General features: G+C 39.4%; 1 protein-coding gene across 1 annotated transcript in view; it reads right to left on the bottom strand.

Annotated features, from left to right (window-relative positions):
- Nucleotides 1–15,960, bottom strand: part of DCDC2 (doublecortin domain containing 2) — a 143,270-nt gene that overhangs the window by 100,836 nt on the left and 26,474 nt on the right. The window lies entirely within an intron of this gene.

Below are 15,960 nucleotides of genomic sequence, written 5' to 3' on the forward strand. Positions count from 1 at the left end.
GGTCAATGGATAGTACTGTTAGGCATATGTCACAGGCATCCATCGATTATAGGCCAAAATGGTATCTGTTAACCCTTTCCAATCCACTGTCTGACGTCTGAAGACATTCTGATTGAAGGCTGTACAGCTCTGATGCCAGAGGACGTCCGGCAGGGTATTCTTACTGTGTATTACTGTCCACTCTGTTGTTGGGGGGCCTCTCCGGCATGTCACATACCACAGTACTAGCTCTAGCCAGCAGACGGTGCAATTGTATAATGGCAGAAAGAGAAAGCCCCCTAGGAAACCCTGAATCAGAAATTGGATCGCAAAGGGTTAAAAGTATACATTACAATAAGCTCATGTTGTTTACATTTAACAGAGGTCAGTATGGCATCTCTCACTTATAGGCTTCCATGTTAAAAAAATAAAAGTATACTGTGCGATATATGTTTTTTTACTGGATTCCAGTGGCTGTATAGAGTAGTCTATTATACTATTCCATTCAGAGGCGTAACTTGAAGCTCCTGGGCCCCAATACAAAACCTGGAACGGGGCCCCCAACTATAATGCTTTATTCATAGTACTGGGCTTCATATATAGAGAAGAGAGACCTTATGGGCCCCCCAAGGCTCCGGGGCCCGGGTGCAACCGCATCCCCTGCATCTTCTATAGTTACGCCCCCTGATTCCATTCCTCCTTATAATGATGTACATCAACCAGGCAGAGGCCAAAAGGACCATCTTTTGGCATGTCTGACTAAACCACCCCTATGGACATGCTTAGTCTGTATGTCATTTCTTAGCTTGGCCTGTACGTTGTTTCTTTGCATAAGTACTGAACATATGGCAAAAATGGGATGTGTGTGGGGCATAAGAAATAAGAGGCATTCTGCAACTTTATTACCCTCAAGTTCATTTAGTTAACTTGTTCGGCTACGTAACCCTAAAGTTAAATGCTACTTCTTTTTTTTCCTTACATTGGGTGGTGAGTGAGCATGTGAGTTTCCGGTTAGGTCGGCGTCCTTGTGTTAAAGGGAAAAAGAAAAAAAGATTGATATTGTGTTAGCCAGTGGACTAAAATGTGATTGTTCTAAGTAAGAGAAACCAAGTAATCTTGTAGATATGATACCTTTTAATGGCTAACAAAAAGACATGACATTTTAGCGAGCTTTTGAACCTCCTTAGGGTTCTTCCTCAAGCTTAATGGAATAGATCCGAAGAAATATTTTATAATTATATATATATATATATATTATATATACACACACATATACACACATACCAAGACACATACATGGTGTGATTGATTTGCACTTAAAACAATACCAGAACAGGATGAGTAGAAGAGTAAATAATTAGTCCACTGATAATATATATGCCTCTTCGAATCTATTGCATAAGCTTGAAGAAGAACCCTAAGTAGGTTGGAAAGCTTGCTATAACATCATGTGTTTCTGTTAGCCATTAAAAGGTATCATATCTACAAGATTACTTGGTTTCTCTTAATGAGAACAATCATATGTTAAAGGAAGTGATGGGATATAATGAAGATGGGATAATTTGCTAGCTATAGGGCTAACCTTTTAGCTGATTGAAGGTATTTCTGTAATTAATGACACTCCTGAACTATGTAGACATTGACCTTCACATGGTTATTCGGAAATTTCACAATTTGGAAAATTTAAAATTAGAGAAGCACTACCACATCTCTATACTCTAACAGTTTGGGACCTAATGTTCCAAAATTTCAAACACTTTTACAAGAATCCAACCTTTATTTGTATTCAGATACAAGAATCTTACATTAATCTCCTTCAAAGTAGTCCCCGTGGGCAGCCATACACTTCTCCCAATGCTTCTGCCACTGTCGGAAGCAGTGCTGAAACGCCTCTTTTGAGATGGCGTGTAGCTGGTCTCTCGCATTCTGTATGATGTCTTCTCTGGACAAAAATCTGGTTCCTTTCAGAGGAATTTTCAGCTTGGGGAAAAGCCAAAAGTCACATGGAGCCATGTCGAGAGAGTAGGAAGCCTGACAAAGCACAGGTGTGTTGTGTTTGGCCAGGAAACTCTGTATCAAATGTGAAGAATGGGCAGGTGCATTATCGCGATGGAGCTGCTAATTGCCCACTGCCTACAGGTCCGGTTGTTTGCATCTCACAACGTTATGAAGGCGACACAGAACCTCTTGGTAGTACTCCTTGGTGATAGTTGTACCGTGAGGTGCGTACTTGTGATGAACCACGCCAGTGGAGTCAAAGAAGATGGTCAGCATGACTTTGACATTGCTGCAAAACTACCTTCCTTTTTTGGCATGAGGGATGTTGGATGCTTCCCTTGTGATGACTACAACTTGGTCTCTGGGTGGTACCCAGGACTCATCGCTAGTGATCACTGTGTTGAGGAATTTGGGATCACGGTTCACAGTCTGCAGTATGTCCTGTTTGAACTCCAAACAGTTGCTTCGGCTCGATCGTTAGCAGCTTTGGCACAAAGTTTGCTGAGACTCTCCTTAAGCCCAAATCCTCAGTCAAAATGCAATAAACAGATCCAACGCTGATGCTGCAAGTTCTCTGATCGTGATTCGACATCACCAGGGTCCTCACTTGGTCAATGACTATCTCATTTCTGGATGTTGAAGGCCTACCAGAACGTGCTTCACTCTATACTGATGTGCGCAGTTGTTCCACTCCGTTATCTGTGTGGTGCCCATTGCTTTCTCCCCGAAGGCCTTTCGAATCCTGCGGATCGCTTCCTCTTGGGAATCCCCCCCCCCTCCTCATCCCCGTTGAGAGCAGTCTCGCGATAGTTGCAGCCTTATCCCCCCCCCCCGCCCCCCGATCGCCATGCTTTACTCAAAATTTAATGCAGTAGCGTTGTTCAAGTTTTTCTGCCATTTTGTCAAAAAAGAAAGTCAGACTGCGCTCACTTACACTTCCTCACTCATCGGCTGTCTGCCGGCTATTGACAGCTTCTGCAGGCAGGAAAAAAATCCAAGCATGCCCATTAGGATTGCCTAAATACTTGCACCAAACCACGCCGCCCTAGCTTCATTTGTTTACGCACAAAAAAATTAAGGTTGGATATATTTTGAACACACCTCCTACATATATTGCACTAAATTGGAGAAAAGGTGTTTGAAATTTTTACCATAGTCCAGGAGGTCCACAACTGTTGACGTGCAGAGATGTGGCAGTACTTCTCTAATGTGTGTAATTATATACATATACATACATATAGACACATACATATACAAGCACAAACACTGGCTCACAGAGAAGATGCCACACCATGAAGATTTTGTAGCAGCATTATGCAATTTTTAGGGTATGATCAGACAAACAAGTTATGCAAATTGATGCATTTTTGGCCAATCATGTGATCAGGCAGTGTGATAAAAGGTGAAAACCAATCAGAAAATAATTACCAGCAGCACATATAATAAACCACAGTTATGGGAAGACCTTTAAGTGATGCAGCAGCCACCTGGAACCAAACTTCATCCATAGTGTTTGTAAAAATGAAAAAACGTGGCAGCATCCATGGATGTGAAGAATTTACAAAAAGTACTTTATTCTCCCATAGCATCAACAGAAAAAGGTGGCATTTCGGCCCCCAATTGGGCCTTTGTCAAGCTTGGATGCTGCCACGGTTTTTTTTTACAAAAGGTGAAAAACAGTCTGCGAAGCTAACTTTGAAAATGCTTTGTGTCGTTTTTTTGCATCTGGATAAAGATTAGGGAGTGAAGATGCCTCTATGATGAAGTCAAGAGTAATTCATCAAACAGACGATCTTACTAGAGGTTTCCCTCTACATACAGCCAGCTGGTCTTGGCAACACACCATCACACCACAGCCGAAACTCAACAGGATGCCCAAATAGGGTTAGAACAAAATGTGCATTGTCCTAGCAGGACTGGAGCGTTGAGTGTTATGCAGGGGCATAACAAAAGGCTCAGGGGCCCTGATCCAAAAGGTGAGCTGGGCTCCCCCCCCTCTATCTGTATCTGTACCCGTACCCATACCTGAACCATGCTGCACAGAGGCATAACTTGAAGCTTCTGGGCCCCAATGCAAAACCTGTAACAGGGCCTCCAACTATAATGCTTTATTCATAGTACTGGGCTCTATATATGGAGAAGAGAGACCTTATGGGCCCCCTAAGGCTTCTGGGCCCGGGTGCAACCGTGTCTCCTGCACCCTCTATAGTTACGCCCCTGGTGTTATGCTATGGCGGCTCTAATATCCTCAGCTGGTGAATTTCTATGGAGCACATGGACAGATTTGGTTACTCCAATATTAACAATGATTATTCCTCGAAGTTTGGCTGAGGGAGGTTTGCAGTCAACCAGTCGTTTGCAAAGACATCTCCTGACTCCGCACCACTTTCATAAATGCTTGCAGTGGTGTCGCTCCAGAGCTACCATGACGAATATCAGTGTGGTGTTCAGCGACGAATGGAGATTATGTCTTAGCAATGATGATCATCAAGCAGGAGCAGCATGGCATTTTTGAGCACCACACAGCTCATCAACATGGAGTGATGGCTTGGGGTGACATCAGCATCAACAGAACACGTCAGGGGCACATTCTTGGCATGACGTTATGCTGAAGACACACTGCAGCCCGACTCACTACTATCGCTTCAGGGCAATCTCAATACCATTTTCCAGCAGAATATTGCAGGGCCCCACAGAGAGATCAGCAACATGCATGCTTTGTCAGCTGTCCAGGTGATTCCTTGGCCAGCAAGATCCCTAGATTTCTCCCCCCAATCGTGAATCTGTGGGACACAATTGAACATTGAGTGCTCTCCTACAGCCTCGTAATGAAGAGGAACTGTGGACTATGGTCAATACCCTATGGTTAACACTACTATCCCAAGACAGTGTTCAAGCACTCAATGAATCAATGCCATGTTGCATTAACAACTGTATCGTTCAACATGGCGGCCCCGCTAGTTACTGATCATCTGATTTACTGGGCCGATGTGTAATTGCAATTAAAATCGATTGTTCAGAACTTAATTCTTTATCTGTTGAGCTTCAGCTCATTTCGAGCAGGTCTTCATGGTTTGGCATTCTCTTCGAGACAGTGCATATATAGATAGACAGACAGTCAGTAAATGTATTGCCACATATTGTACTTACAGCATCAACTCTTCACTATAAAGACACTTACACTACCGTTCAAAAGTTTGGGGTCACCCAAACAATTTTGTGTTTTCCATGAAAAGTCACACTTATTCACCACCATGCGTTGTGAAAGGAATAGAAAATAGAGTCAAGACATTGACAAGGTTAGAAATAATGATTTGTATTTGAAATAACATTGTTTTTACATCAAACTTTGCTTTTGTCAAAGAATCCTCCTTTTGCAGCAATTACAGCATTGCACACCTTTGACATTCTAGCTGTTAATTTGTTGAGGTAAGCTTGTGAAATTGCACCCCACGCTTCTAGAAGCATCTCCCACAAGTTGGATTGGTTGGATGGGCACTTCTGGCGTACCATACGGTCAAGCTGCTCCCACAACAGCCCAATGGGGTTCAGATCTGGTGACTGCGCTGGCCACTCCATTACCGATAGAATACCAGCTGCCTGCTTCTGCTGTAAATAGTTCTTGCACAATTTGGAGGTGTGTTTAGGGTCATTGTCCTGTTGTAGGATGAAATTGGTTCCAATCAAGCGCTGTCCACTGGGTATGGCATGGCGTTGCAAAATGGAGTGATAGCCTTCCTTATTCAGAATCCCTTTTACCCTGTACAAATCTCCCACCTTACCAGCACCAAAGCAACCCCAGACCATCACATTACCTCCACCATGCTTAACAGATGGCGTCAGGCATTCTTCCAGCATCTTTTCATTTGTTCTGCGTCTCACAAACGTTCTTCTTTGTGATCCAAACACCTCAAACTTGGATTCATCCGTCCAGAACACTTTTTTCCAGTCTTCCTCTGTCCAATGTCTATGTTCTTTTGCCCATCTTAATCTTTTTCTTTTATTGGCCAGTCTCAGATATGGCTTTTTCTTTGCCACTCTGCCCTGCAAGCCCAAAATCCCGCAGCCGCCTCTTCACTGTAGATGTTGACACTGGTGTTTTGCGGGTACTATTTAATGAAGATGCCAGTTGGGTACCTGTGAGGCATCTGTTTCTCAAACTAGAGACTCTAATGTGCTTATCTTCTTGCATAGTTGTGCAACGCGGCCTCCCACTTCTTTTTCTACTCTGGTTAGAGCCTGTTTGTGCTGTCCTCTGAAGGAAGTAGTACACACCGTTGTAGGAAATCTTCAATTTCTTAGCAATTTCTCGCATGGAATAGCCTTCATTTCTAAGAACAAGAATAGACTGTCGAGTTTCAGATGAAAGTTCTCTTTTTCTGGCCATTTTGAGCGTTTAATTGACCCCACAAATGTGATGCTCCAGAAACTCAATCTGCTCACAGGAAGGTCAGTTTTGTAGCTTCTGTAACGAGCTAGACTGTTTTCAGATGTGTAAACATGATTGCACAAGGGTTTTCTAATCATCAATTAGCCTTCTGAGCCAATGAGCAAACACATTGTACCATTAGAACACTGGAGTGATAGTTGCTGGAAATGGGCCTCTATACACCTTTGTAGATATTGCACAAAAAAACAGACATTTGCAGCTAGAATAGTCATTTACCACATTAGCAATGTATAGAGTGCATTTGTTTAAAGTTAGGACTAGTTTAAAGTTATCTTCATTGAAAAGTACAGTGCTTTTCCTTCAAAAATAAGGACATTTCAATGTGACCCCAAACTTTTGAACGGTAGTGTAGGTATAGCAGTATCCAATCATATTTCCAGTAAATCTATTGACGCTGATAGCGTACAAAAGTGTCAGTGGAGAGATACAATTTTTCCTCTAGACTATTTGCCCTAATGGTTCTGAAATACATTTTATTGACCGATCCAACACCAAGGACAAGTGTTGTAATGATCCCCCCATATTTTTGAACAAAGCTTATAATTTGTGTCATTTTGAGGCAATTTAATACAATGATTTCTATTTTCATACATAACATGAACATTTGTTAGTATCTTCTAAACTAATATTACCCCCACACTACTAAGTATAATATTGAGGCTGTCATACTTAAGATACTACAAGCAGTACCGAGAGGCAAGCTACAGCTATAGTTACATTTTGGACACATAAAGGAAGATTTCATGCATGAACCATACAACATGGAAGAAACATGCTAACAGTTCTAACAGTAAATACTGTATGTAGAAAAAGCCCATAACATATTTGTCAAAAAATTAGATTGCTGTTAAAGGGGTTATCCTGCCCTCACAAATTTTTTTTGAAACTTGTGCCTAGTGCCCCACTGCTCTCTGCTTCCTGCTGCAGCTATGACATCACCGACACAAGGGACATGTGACTGCTGCAGCCAATCATAGGCTGACTTCGGCTGGTGATTAGCTGCAGTGGTCACATGTCCCTGTGTCAGATGATAGATCACAGCAGAGGGCTGTAGTGATTGGGCACCGGCAGGAGATTAGATATTGGGAGTATGCTTTCTTTTATATTTTCCCACCACCCTCAGCAAATTATAAGAATGAGGGGTGATTGGGGTGGAGTGGAGAATCCCTTTAAATTTCTATGATGAGATTCAGTCATGATTCTTATAAACAGTTAAACCTCTTTGAGGCGACCACCCGAAATGGCATTGAAAAGTAATCTTCTAAGGGGGATGTCGTGTCAGAGATGGCTAGTATGCATAATATATGATGGAATTAAAAATGTGATACAGGAAAGCTGGTCTGGATGAGAGTGTGGTCTTCCCAAACATGTGGTTAGTTCCATATTGTGACACAGGTAACAGCAGAAGACATCCAATGACTGTTCATCATTTTTCCATATGAATTCTATGGACTATATCAATAGATGCACTTGAGATAATATAGTATATATAGACACTTCCCTTTCACTACTGCTACTTTAGCTCATGCAGGTCCTATGATTAGGGATATAGTAATTGCAGGTATATCCTATAAATCAGGCTCATTAACCTTTCAGCACCTGGAAAGGTCTAGATTGGTCAGCAAAGACTGATGTGATTGGCTGATCCATTGAATCCGGTTTAATCAGTCTTTATATTTAATAAAGACTATCCCCAATTATAGGTAATATTTGCATATTTTTGATTACCAGTACTAAAGCATTTAATACTTACGTCCTCTGTGGGGGACTATTGGCAAATAACAGAATGACAAAATATTTTAATTAGTAGATACTCAACCATCTTATGAAGCAAAAAAATAAAGAAATGTATCAACCTCGTTAGTATAAGAAATTACTCAGCTTTAATGTAATTACAAATTAAATGAGATTCCAGATACCTCTACAAGAGAAGGGGCCTATGGTCTTCAGTGGTTATATCACTGCACAACGTTTAAAGGGGTATTACAGTTTTAGCATGTCAAGGTTATTTCTGATAAGGGAGATGGAACAATACCTTTGCAGCGCCACCTATTGGAAGGCAGGTTATTTCTTGTATGCTTAAAGGTTTTAGAATTTCCCAATATACTTTCTGCATCAAGTTTTCAAGAACTCTTCTTGTTGACATTCAATACATCTTTAATGTTTATTTCCAGTGTACAGAGCTGTAGTGCACATAGGGAGCTTTCATGCATGCCATCCTTGTGCCGAGAAGCCAATGACTGCTCCATAGGTTTTATTACAACTTGATGGGAGTTTTACAAGGAGGTTAATGGCCACATGGTTTCTACAAGTAAAAGAAGTGCAATTCGGCCTGTGTAAAGGCATCCTTAACACGTGCCAAGTCTTGTAAAGAGGCGTGCATCCGTGTTTTTTGTCACATGTCCAGAACAGATTCTTTATACCATGGAAAAAAACTGTAAAGCCTCCAACTGAATGATTGTAAGCAGAGATCTTGAACACCGTGAGAAATTGATACTGAAAGTGTACTAGAAAATGAATAGCATTTCTATTGTGCCTTTTAAAAATACAATACGAAAGCATTCTTCCTCGTCTGCCTGAGCAAAACAAATATGTGGATATGCCATGAATGTACATTTTGTGAATACGTCTTTCAGAAGTGAATTTGCTTAAAATGTTGACCTATTTCGATTAAAACAGGAAATGGGGTTCAAAGTCAGGGATCCACTTTAAAACTGTGCTGAACAGTCTGTGGTGGATCCCTACCCCAAATTTCTTCATTCTATCCACCTACCGCACCTACTATATCCAGACAACTAGCAAGTGTTTCTTAACCTAGTAAGTAAAAGTTGGGGGTTGATGTCCAGCTGTACTATACACATTTATTAGGAAATGAGAAGTCATCACATCATTGTTAGCTTTGTCACAAAGTACCTTCCAGTTTTCTGTCTAAATAATACAATTCGTTTAAAAAATAAATAAATAAAAAATATCGCTGGATCGTTTAAATTTGGATGATACAAAAAAAAGGTTTGGTACCGTGTTAGCCAATAGAGTAAACTGTGATTGTTCTCCGTAAGAACAATTGTTCTCTTACAGAGAACAATCCTGTGTTCTGCTCTATGAAGCTTCTGTATTATCAGAATATATGAGTGCTGGCTGTGGATCTATCAGCGTTATAAACACTAGAAATTACTACACAATTGCACTGTATACAATATAAACATTATGGCCCCTTGTACAAGGTTTTTAAGAGATGGGGGAGAATTTAGAGACCATACAAATCAGAGGGATTGGCGTAAGCAGCAGCACATGTGAAAAAGACTTCGGTGTACTAATAGATCATAGACTGAACTTGAGCAAACAATGTGATGCAGCAGCCAAAAAGGCAAACACAATTCTGGGATGCATTAAGAGAAGCATAAAGTCTAGATCATGTGAGGTAATTATCGCCTTCTACTCTTCCTTAGTCAGACCTCATCTGGAATACTGTGTCCAGTTCTGGGCACCCCACTTTAAAAAAGACAGACAAACTGGAGCAAGTTCAGAGAAGAGTTACCAAGATGGTGAGCGGTCTGCAAATCATGTCCTATGAAGAACATTTAAAGGATCTGGGAATGTTTAGCTTGCGAAAAACAAGGCTGAGAGGAGACTTAATAGCTGTCTACAATTATCTGAAGGGCTGTCACAGTGCAGAGGGATCAGCCCTATTCTCATTTGCACAAGGAAAGACTAGAAGCAATGGGATGAAACTAGAAGGGAGGAGACACAAATTAGATATTAGAACAAAACTTTCTGCCAGTGAGGGTGATCAATGAGTGGAACAGGTTACCACAGGAGGTGGTGAGCTCTCCTTCAATGGAAATGTTCAAACAAAGGTTGGACAAATATCTGTCTGGGATGACTTAGTGATCCTGCACTTAGCAGGGGGTTGGACCAGATGACCCTGGTTCTAAGATTCTATGACTATTTTATCTATATGGAATCTGATTGGCTGTTGGGCCTCATCTGGCGTCTAATGGCTGCATTAGACACCAGATGAGGTCACGGAATGTTTTGGTTGTTGGCTCCTCCCCCTTATATTATCACACTCTCACAGGTTAAATAAGGAGCTGCAGCGCCAACATTCCATTGAGGGTTGTAATTGGTGTTGGAAGTACGTATCCTGTATGTGGAGCTCCTGTTGTGTCCTTCACTATCTTCTATCATGTCTGCTCTTCTTCATTTCTAATCAATTCTTCCGGCACACTGCAATTGGTTTTCACAAACGGAGGAAAAAGTTCAGCATGCTTCATTTTTGGGGGGATTCCGCGTGGATGGCATCCATTGAAGTCAATGGAAGCCATCCAATCCGTCGCCCTTTCGCAATCACACTGCGGAAAGGTCACAGATTCTGCATCAACGCTAGACGATGACACGGGAAAAGCAGACGGTTTTTTTTAAAAATTCTGTACTGCGCATATCCAACGGCTCACCATGCAGACCAATCCGAGGTGCAGAAGAAAAAGAAACTCAACAGGTAAGTGCGGACGCCGCTGCTAACAGAACGGAATTCTGCATGTCCCGCAAAACATGAGCCCTCGCACAACAATGTCAACAGAAAAATAAAAAAGTTATGGCTGTTAGAAAATAGCGTCAGAAAATAATTTAAAAAAATTAAATACTTGGAAAAAATCAAAGTAGTACAGCAAATAAAACCTATACAAGTTTGGTATCGTAGTAATCGTACTGACCCATAGAATAAAGTTATCAGGTCATTTTTATTACAGTGTGTGCGCCATAGAAACAAGATCCCCCTCAAAGATGGCAGAATTTAGTTTTTTTCTATTTAACTCCACTGTGACTAACTCCAATCTTAGTTAGGACCATCGAAAAATATAACTCATCCTGCCAAAAACAAACCTTCAGACATCTACGTTGATGGTTAAATAAAAGACTTATGGTTCTTTAAAAGGAAGGCGTAAAAACCGAAAATGTAAAAAAAAAAAATTTAAAAAAGGGCCACGTCCTTAACCCCTTAACGCCACAGGACGTAAGGTTATATTATGGCAGCAAGGTACTTAACGCAATATGACATAACCTTACATCATATGGATGGCGCAGGATTAGAAGTGAGCGGGGCCGGCTGTTACATCACAAAAACAAAATGTAACAAGGTGCAACGAACTCATTACAGAAAACAAGATAATGGAGTCAAAAATAAAGCATCCATAAGGATGGTCCTGGCGCCCGCGCCAAAGTGACCAACATGCAACAAATGTTATTACAGTCATACTAAACTAGTATAAGATATGAGACAGATGATAGATAGATAGATATGAGATAGATAGATATGGGATAGATAGATATGGGATAGATAGATATGGGATAGATAGATATGGGATAGATAGATATGGGATAGATAGATATGGGATAGATAGATATGGGATAGATAGATATGGGATAGATAGATATGGGATAGATAGATATGGGATAGATAGATATGGGATAGATAGATATGGGATAGATAGATAGATAGATAGATAGATAGATAGATAGATAGATAGATAGATAGATAGATAGATATGGGATAGATAGATAGATAGATATGGGATAGATAGATATGGGATAGATAGATAGATAGATAGATAGATAGATAGATAGATAGATAGATAGATAGATAGATAGATAGATATGGGATAGATAGATATATATGAGATAGATAGATAGATAGATATGAGATAGATAGATATGAGATAGATAGATAGATATGGGATAGATAGATATGGGATAGATAGATATGGGATAGATAGATAGATATGGGATAGATAGATAGATATGGGATAGATAGATAGATATGGGATAGATAGATAGATATGGGATAGATAGATAGATATGGGATAGATAGATAGATATGGGATAGATAGATAGATATGGGATAGATAGATAGATATGGGATAGATAGATAGATATGGGATAGATAGATAGATATGGGATAGATAGATAGATATGGGATAGATAGATAGATATGGGATAGATAGATAGATATGGGATAGATAGATAGATATGGGATAGATAGATAGATATGGGATAGATAGATAGATATGGGATAGATAGATAGATAGATAGATAGATAGATAGATAGATAGATAGATAGATATGAGATAGATAGATAGATATGAGATAGATAGATAGATAGATAGATATGAGATAGATAGATATGAGATAGATAGATATGAGATAGATAGATATGAGATAGATAGATATGAGATAGATAGATATGAGATAGATAGATATGAGATAGATAGATATGAGATAGATAGATATGAGATAGATAGATATGAGATAGATAGATATGAGATAGATAGATATGAGATAGATAGATATGAGATAGATAGATATGAGATAGATAGATATGAGATAGATAGATATGAGATAGATAGAGAGATATGAGATAGATAGAGAGATATGAGATAGATAGAGAGATATGAGATAGAGAGATATGAGATAGATAGATATGAGATAGATAGATAGATATGAGATAGATAGATAGATATGAGATAGATAGATAGATATGAGATAGATAGATAGATATGAGATAGATAGATATGAGATAGATAGATAGATAGATAGATATGAGATAGATAGATATGAGATAGATAGATAGATATTAGATAGATAGATATGAGATAGATAGATAGATATGAGATAGATAGATAGATATGAGATAGATAGATAGATAGATAGATAGATAGATAGATGGATATGAGATAGATAGATGGATAGATAGATAGATAGAGAGATAGATATGAGATAGATAGATATGAGATAGATAGATATGGGATAGATAGATATGGGATAGATAGATATGGGATAGATAGATATGGGATAGATAGATATGGGATAGATAGATATGGGATAGATAGATAGATAGATAGATAGATAGATAGATAGATAGATAGATAGATAGATAGATAGATAGATAGATAGATAGATAGATATGGGATGGATAGATAGATAGATAGATAGATATGGGATAGATAGATAGATATGGGATAGATAGATATATATGAGATAGATAGATAGATATGAGATAGATAGATAGATAGATATGAGATAGATAGATATGAGATAGATAGATAGATATGGGATAGATAGATATGGGATAGATAGATAGATATGGGATAGATAGATAGATATGGGATAGATAGATAGATAGATATGGGATAGATAGATAGATAGATAGATAGATAGATATGGGATAGATAGATATGGGATAGATAGATAGATAGATATGAGATAGATAGATATGAGATAGATAGATATGAGATAGATAGATAGATATGAGATAGATAGATAGATAGATATGAGATAGATAGATAGATATGAGATAGATAGATAGATAGATATGAGATAGATATGAGATAGATAGATATTAGATAGATAGATAGATAGATATGAGATAGATAGATATTAGATAGATAGATAGATAGATATGGGATAGATAGATAGATATGGGATAGATAGATGGATAGATAGATGGATATGAGATAGATAGATGGATCGATAGATAGATAGATAGAGAGATAGATATGAGATAGATAGATATGAGATAGATAGATATGAGATAGATAGATATGAGATAGATAGATATGAGATAGATAGAGAGATATGAGATAGATAGAGAGATATGAGATAGATAGAGAGATATGAGATAGATAGAGAGATATGAGATAGAGAGATATGAGATAGATAGATAGATATGAGATAGATAGATAGATATGAGATAGATAGATAGATATGAGATAGATAGATATGAGATAGATAGATATGAGATAGATAGATAGATATGAGATAGATAGATAGATATGAGATAGATAGATAGATATGAGATAGATAGATATGAGATAGATAGATAGATATGAGATAGATAGATAGATATGAGATAGATAGATAGATAGATATGAGATAGATAGATAGATAGATATGAGATAGATAGATAGATAGATATGAGATAGATAGATAGATAGATATGAGATAGATAGATAGATAGATAGATAGATAGATAGATAGATAGATAGATAGATAGATAGATAGATAGATAGATAGATAGATAGATATTTGCAATAGGGAAAAACAGCTGATTGCGCTCGTGGGATTAAAGATTTTTTTATTATTGTTATAACAGAGCGACGAGTTTCGGCGGACAATATCGCCTTTATCAAGCTCAGTATACCATTATTATAGAGAGATATGAGACAGATAGCTGGATAGATAGATACGAGATTTTTTTTTTAAAAATCAGTACTGCGTATGACCCACGACAAACATCCGCAGTCACCTGCAATACAGAGTCTGCAGGTATGTGGAGTCACTGGCCGGGGACACAGACAAATTCCACTGCGGGTTCCCGCATATGGAATCTGGATTGTTTGTGTGCAGCCAGTCTTAATTGGTTTACACTAAAGGAGGATGAAATGTACTTATTTGTGGGCATCTATTGGCCATGGAGGGGGAAAAGTACAATGCGGCCCTATGATATGTACGATTGTGGTTACCGGTCTGATTACTATTAAGGGAGGGTCCAGATAGGGCAGGTTTGCCGTGAAATTTCGGTGCGGATCCTCCACCCATGCACTATATGTTCCATCTGACAGTATACACTCTACCCCTCTATGGTAGACACCTCCAGGTTGTTCCTCAATGCTGCACTGTCCTAGTTGTCAGCAGTCTCACTCATGGCTCTCCCAGCTCCTGTGCTGTCACTAGAGACAGGCTGCTGTGGGAGGAGCCTCGCTCTGGAGCTACGAGAGCTTTGAGTGATACTGCTGACAAGAAGTACCGTAGTACAGTGCTACACCGCGAATAAGCAGAAGTGAAGGGGCAATCACACAGATGCCTTCCATGGGAGGGGAGCAAGCAGACTCTGCCTAGAAAGGGGCAACTGTCCCTATCACCCCCTCAATCCACCAGCGCTTCGGATGCCAACTTCAATGCATACAGTACCGTAATTCAAGGGGTGATAAAAGTAGAAAATACATTAGAGCTGGCTGAAGTTTATTTAAAACATGCTATTGAGACTCGCTAATGTTGACTCTAAATGTTCCCGGTGAAAGGTACTTTAGATGTGTTCCCAGTATCCTGATTAATGTCATGGCTACAATTAGCTACTGTCACTGATAGGCGCCAGATCAGATAATTGCGCTACGGAATGTTCAAAATGAGAAGTGAACATTCTTACTATTAATGTCAAAACTAATGATTAACCTGCAAAGTTAAAAATAAACTTGTTTTCCCAGAATGCTTACAAGGTTGCCGATGAGTTATGTGCTTGTATTGGTGATGCAGTAATCCGGTGGGACTCCGGGAATGCTGTGACCGGGGGTCAGTAATGTCTACAGAATGGGCGTCATTGTGCTGGCAGGAAAGGTGTCTGCAGCATCGGGTTATTATTTAAGCCCAGAAGCCAGAGGTGACCAACACTCCGAAAGCCAGCAGCAAATCCACATGCACCCCCGTAGGGTTAAGGTCTTATTCACATCTGGGTTTTGGCTCCGTTAAGGGCTTTCCGTTAA

The sequence above is a fragment of the Eleutherodactylus coqui genome, chromosome 9 (genome assembly GCF_035609145.1).
Source record: "Eleutherodactylus coqui strain aEleCoq1 chromosome 9, aEleCoq1.hap1, whole genome shotgun sequence".
Lineage (NCBI taxonomy): Eukaryota > Metazoa > Chordata > Amphibia > Anura > Eleutherodactylidae > Eleutherodactylus > Eleutherodactylus coqui.